At 39.8% G+C, this 6,866-nt stretch overlaps 1 pseudogene; it reads left to right on the forward strand.

The window, feature by feature from the left end:
* Positions 1–1,022: 1,022 nt before the first annotated feature.
* LOC125458584 (U6atac minor spliceosomal RNA) lies at positions 1,023–1,136 on the forward strand (annotated as a pseudogene).
* The last annotated feature ends 5,730 nt before the right edge of the window (positions 1,137–6,866 follow it).

Raw genomic sequence — 6,866 nt, forward strand, 5'->3', positions numbered from 1 at the left:
TTACACTCCCCTGAGGAGCCCACAGTGATGGCCACTGCCAAAACTCGCTGTCCTGTAGACTCCAAGGCCTCAGATGTCTGTCCATTGGTGACCTTGCAGCAATCTTTCAATGCTAGTTGCCAATGCATTTGGGAAGAAAGAAAGCTGAATATTAATCAGCTGAGTTGTTGGATTTATGACAGGTTTAATGAGCTACAGTCTCCTTAATTGGCAACTAACTACTGCCTAGTGAGAAGTTTACATTGTCACTTGGCAAAAGCATAGAGGATGAAATGAGTTGCTCCTGATGTTACGATAAGCCTTGCCGGACTTCTCATCCAGTTCAGCTGCAAATCTCACTATAACCCCTATTACTCAGGATCTTTTAAGATTCCAACTGTGATGTTATTATAGCATCCTGTTAACATTTAATAGTCAAGCAACGTCACTGAAACAGATAAAAGAGAATTACTACAAATGCAGGAAATCTGAAGTAAAAACACAGAACATTGGAGAAATTCAGCAGTCTGGCCGCATCTGTGGAGAGATAAGCACAGTTAACACTTGTCCACTTTGCTTTAGAACTGAAAAAGGACTGAAATTTCTTTTTTATATGTTGTTGATGGGAGGAGAGAAGCAACTAAAACAGACTGTGGACCCAGTGCTAAACTTTTAAAGCAAAATACTTTCTTGCCTACCTGTTATAGACTGGCTGCTTCAGCCTGGCCATCACTCCTGGTGGCACTGATGATATGCTGCTGAATTGCTAACCCTCTCTCAGGGTGGCCTACTGTGTCCTAAATCGGATAGTAACTGCAGCTTCTTAACCGGCCACACCACCCTGCTGTCATTCCACCACCCCCTGAAAGTTTGCAGGGCATATCTGCTGGCTGTCTGTTTGTATGGCAGTGACAACTATTTTTTGCTAATGTCAGGCATCCACCCAATTAGTAAAATTCAGGTTTTAATCCTCTCTTACAGTTAAAAAAAAGTCTATGAATTGACATAATGATTCTCCAATAGTGTTGACTTGGCCTCTCTTTAGATAGAGTGAAAGGAGAGAAAGTTAGCATTAGGATGGAAAGGGCCTTAGAGCCTTTCAGTACACAAATGGTTCAGGCATTGCCATGTACTTATTAGCATATAGGCCCTCTTATGGTGCAATGTTAGTGTTCCTACAAGCACACCAGACAGCTTGGGTTCATGCCCCATCTGCTCCAGAGGTATGTAAAAACGCCTCTGAACAGGTTAGTTGGAAAAATAGTTTATTAAAAAAGATACATATTAAAGGATGAAATATGGAAGAGAACTTAGTCTTCCTAATATTGGTAAAGCAAAGTTGATGCCTGCAGGTAGTTTAAATTCACAACATTTGCCCCTCAGATCACTTTATGATGACTTCATGAAAACATTTTTCGGGTCCAGAGAGAAGAATGCAGTTTTAGAAACTCAAAGTGGGCCCAAATATAACACTGCATCTATCACTGTGATGTAAAAATAGAAATTGTGTAACTTGCATTTTTTAATTTGGACTGTAAACATATCTTAATGCACCAGCATCTCAGTTTTTGGCTTTGTTTTAATAGTAGATATAAGATTAGGTCCAGCATTAACAGTTAATCCCTCATGTGTACTCTGCATTCTTTAAAAGTGTTCAGTATCTCACTAAACTGCAGTATAACCCAGGCTTGGAACTGAAAAACCCTTCCACCTCATACTGGCTATAGAAATATGATCAGTGCTACAACATAATTCTCCACTTTTTATGGATACAGCCTGAAAGCATTCTGTCAAGGTAAGGTTCAGCATTAAACTATCAAATATTTTAGAAGAACTATACGGAGAACTGAAGACATACAGTTTTCACAGAGAATAATCAATTATCCATCATTCCTTGGTAATAAAAAGAGAAAAAAAACAACATATTTACTCCTTAAGGACCTAACCTAGTGTGCTTTTTTATTACAAAGTTTTTTTTTAACTAAGACCTGGGCTCAATTTTTAGCATGGGATACTGAAGTCAGAAATAAACCTCCTCATAATTGAAATGGCAATGGATTGTCCTGTGAGCCATTATAGGAAGGATGTGGAAGCATTGGAAAAGGTGCAGAGGAGGTTTACCAGGATGTTGCCTGGTCTGGAGCGAAGGCCTTATGAAGAAAGGCTGAGGGACTTGCGTCTGTTCTCATTGGAGAGAAGAAGGCTAAGAGGGGATTTAATAGAGACATACAAGATGATTAGAGGATTAGATAAGGTGGACAGTGAGAGTTTTTTTCCAAGGATGATGATGTCAGCTTGTACAAGGGGGCATGGCTACAAATTGAGGGATGGTAGATTTAAGACAGATGTCAGAGGCATGTTCTTTACTCAGAGAGTGGTAAGGGCGTGGAACTCCCTGCCTGCCAATGTAGTGAACTCAGCCACATTAGGGGCATGTAAACAGTCCTTGGATAAGCATATGGATGATGATGGGATAGTGTAGGGGGAGGGGCTTAGATTAGTTCACAGGCCGGCACAACATCGAAGGCTGAAGGGCCTGTTCTGCGCTGTATTGTTCTATGTTTTATGTTTGTGTCAAAATCTTTAACTGCACTAGAGAGAGGCAAAATACTACTGATAATGGAGAAGACTTGCTCAGATCAGACCCTTGCTTCATTGATGCCTATATGAATGTAATGCTGAAGGCTTTTGAGGCCTTAAGGGAGAAATGGGAGGTTCCTTTCTAACTGAGTAGCAGGGGATGCCATCTTATCAAACAGGAAGGCCAACTGTATGTTCGGCATCACCTCCCCCACCTCCAATTCCTCATCTTCTCATACCTCTTGTATATGTTCTTCTGCCATTTTGCTGTTACTTTCCAAGGTTTCACGATCTTCAAAGTCCACACTTCTCTGGAGATCATGTTACGGAAAGCACAACAGAATACTACACTAACAAGAATTTTCCAGGAGGGTCTTATCTAATGAATGTAAGGTCAGGAATTGTACCTTGAAAAGTCAGATGGCCTGCTCAATGGTTGCCTGTTGAAGATATTCCTTCAGTTGTGTTAACCACTGTCAATCAGTCCATCTAGTGGAGGAATAACTATTGTCTCCGAGAATCTGTTCAGGCACGGGCATGTGAAATTCAGACCCTCGTCTCTGAGAGGGTGCCGTGCTAACCATCATTGCTCTCAGGTGATTTGATGAAAGACGAGCCTTCCAAATTGTCAATCACAGTTACTATCTCAAAGCTACCTCCTATTGATTAATCTAGGATTAAAATCTCCCCAGTTCTAATTTCAACACCATGCACTAATGGAGCAAATTATGTTTAGATTGTAGGATGTGACAAAAAGCCATGATTTTTTCCAGTCTGTTGATATCATGCTGGCAAGCTAGAGGACTGGGAAGATATTGCTAGAAGGGATAGGAAGTGTTCTCAGCATTTCCCTGCTGCTACAGGATATTTCTAAAAGTTAGAAGGTCAAATGGCACAGTTGCCCAGTGCAAAATCAAGTGGCCCATTAATCCACTAAGGGTTAGGAAGAGGTGGTGCTTCTTCCTAGGAGACTCCAAGTTCTTTGGAGTAGCACCTACCCTACAACAATAAGTATTGTTATGACTTTGATATCATATCAGGAGTTTACTACTTGTACAGTCATCAAGGCATAACTACCTGGTTCCAGCACAAAAATTCTTTCCAGTCCTTTGATAGTGCATGAACATGATCTGCCCTCTACTTCTCCTCACAATCTCAACAACTGCTGCTCCTATGCTCAAGGTTGCAAAGCTTTCTGATTGGATTTGCGGCTTTGAGAGGGCCCTTAACAGGATGCATTCACAGTGGTGGCCATTATTAGGAAATTTCCCTGTGCAGTCCCATCACTCTCTCACGTGGGCTTGGGACCCACATTTATCCAGATGATGAAACCTCCAGTACGTAATGACCAAAGTGTGAGCTTCTAATGATAGGTCATGATCATTAGATCATACATAACAATCTTACCCTTCCATTACAGAGTATTATTTGAAAATAGCATTGTGAGCTAAACAAACTTACAACCTATTACTGTTTAGAAAAGTGCTGAATTAGTGCTACAGTATTCTTTAAATTAATAAAAAAAGAATCTAAGCAACCAAAATAAATATAAGTTATCAGAGATAACTTGAGAGATTCAGATCTTGGGAAATGAAAGGTACAATCCTCACTCCACAATGAAAGTGAAAGGTTTCTAAAACTGTACTGACATATTTTCTTTGAATACATCATGATGGCAAATGATATGCAAAATAATCAGCCTCATTAAACTGACAGCAATTGACGGTCACAATGGTAAACCATGAAGTTTATTTCTGTTTTAAATTAGGTAGAATAAAAATTAAACCCGTCTTTCCTTATCAAATCTAATAATGGAGGCTGGCAGAGGTAAGTATCAAATGGGCCCAGGAAATTAAATAAGGGCTTTGTTTTAGTCACAATTTGAATTATACCTAGGTGAGGCATGAAACATCTACAGTCTTGGTGAATATGCTCATCAGCATTCTACGCATTGGTTTGTACCACTGTATCTTTCATCATGATGAAACAACTCAGCTGCCTTTGGCTTTCTTTAAGGACTGAAAAAATTCTGTTATGTCTTCAGTTTACAGTAATCTGAAATGGATGTTAGCTATAAATTCATGATGCCTATATAGAGTATTGCAACATAAAAAACCTGTCTCTGAGACTATATTTTATTACAACCTCAGCAGAGGTTGCAATAAAATTTTTAAAATTTGAAATCTCAGTTATTCCCTAAAAGAATGAAGTCACAAGATTCCCTTCTTCAAAACAAATATTTTCTTTGCTGTGCAATAGTCAACAAAAGCAACTACATGTCACATGCCAACTATAGTACTGTGAATACTGGAAACCTGGATACTTGAGAATCTCAGCAAGTCTGGCAGCACCTGAGGAGAGAGAAACAGAATTAATATTCTGAGTCTTGTCTTTTTTGGAATTAAAAAGTGCTGGAAAATGGCATTGTTACTGTTGGCTATTGACAGATGGGGAGGATGGTTTTGACACTGACTCCAGTATTTCATGCCAAAAATTGAGCCCAGGTCTTAGTTAAAAACTTTGTTTAAAAAAGAAGCACACTAGGTTAAGTCCTTAAGGATTAAATATGTTGTATCTTTATTTTTCTTTTTATAACCAAGGAATGATGGAAAATTGATTATTCTCTGTGAAAACTTTATGCCTTCAGTTCTCCATTTGGTTTTTCTAAAATATTTGATAGTTTGATAGTTTTGATTGTGGAGCAGATGGTGAAGTTGTCCAGAGCGAAGAGAAAGATAAATGATAATGGTGATAAAGTGTGGATAGGGATGCATTATAAGTGTTATTGTGTTGGCATGAAAATGCAAAAATGGGTCCGCTCTGTTGAGATCAAAGCCAACAAGACACAAAGAAGACAGAATGTCTGTGTAAACATCAAATTGCTTTTCCTTCAGCTTGTGTTGAGCTTTGCTGGAACACAGCATGAGGCCCAGGATGGAAATTGTTAGTATGGGAGCTAGATGCTTGACTGAAATGGTAAGCAACTGGAAGGTCAGTGTCCTGTTACAGACAGAATGGAGATGTTCTGCAAAGTAGTCAACCAGTCAATGCTTGAACTTGCCACATTATGAGTAATGAATACAGTAGACAGGGTTAAAAGAAAATAAGTTAAAGGTTGCATCACATGGAAGGTGTGTTTGGACAGTGAGGAGAGAGGAGGAGAAAGGCAAGTATTACAATTTATTCACTTACATGGGAGGATGCTGGGGATGGGAGAGAGGGGGGATGTAGTGAGGAAATAGTGGCAGGAGTGATGGAGGAGTGGTTGTGGGTGACGTGGAGTAATGATTTCTAGAGAAAGCTCACAAGGGAGGAGAGGGATTGCTAATGGCATAGAAAGTCATTTAACCAAAATTATCATGACACAAAGTTAGGCGGCAGTTAGGCACTTAGGCAGGTAGGGAAGATGATAGCACAAAATTACAAAAGGATGTTGATAGGCTAAGTAAATGGGCAAAACTGTGGCAGATGTATTCAATGTAATGAACTTATCTATTTTGCACCACAAGAGGATAGACTCGGGCACTTTCTGGATGATACTAAACTTCATTCAATGGATATCCAAATAGATTTGAGGGTTCAGGTGCATAGATCTTTAAAATGTCACAAATAGGTGCACAGAATAATCAAGAAATCTAATGAAATGCTGGCCTTAATACCTAGAGGACTGGAATGCAAATGTTATACACAACCCTGGCTAGACCTCAGTTGGAGTATTGTGAGGAGATCATTATTCCTTAGGAAACATGCGTTAGCCTTGGAGGGGACACAGTGTATGTTTATTGGGAGCTACCTGGAGTGGTGGGAAGGCGGATACTTGGTGATTAAAATGGAGGACATGATGAAGCATTGTAGTAGAACGTGACGTAATCAGAACAGATGTGATAGATATGAGAAACTAGGAGAATGGAAAGGAGTCCTTGCAGGAAGCAGAATTTGAGGAACCGCAGTCAAGACAATTGAGGGTGCAATGAGTCTGTAAAATGTATTGGTGTGTAGCCTATCCCCAGAAATGGAAACAGTGAAGTCAAGGAAGGGAAGGGATAAATCAAAGATGAATCAGGTGAAGGTGAGAGAGTCTGAATATTGGAAGCAAATTTGGTGAATTTTTCTAGTTCTGGACGAGAACAGGAAGCAGCACTGATGATATTATTGATGTATCAGAGAAAGAGTTGTGGATGCGGGCCTGAGTAGGTTTGGAACAAGGAATGATCTATGTCTCCCACAAACAGACATGTGCAACAGGGACACAGGCAGATATTCATAACCCGAACTTCAAATGGGGAGAAAGTGAGACGAGTTAAAAG

This window comes from Stegostoma tigrinum, chromosome 13, assembly GCF_030684315.1.
Source record: "Stegostoma tigrinum isolate sSteTig4 chromosome 13, sSteTig4.hap1, whole genome shotgun sequence".
Lineage (NCBI taxonomy): Eukaryota > Metazoa > Chordata > Chondrichthyes > Orectolobiformes > Stegostomatidae > Stegostoma > Stegostoma tigrinum.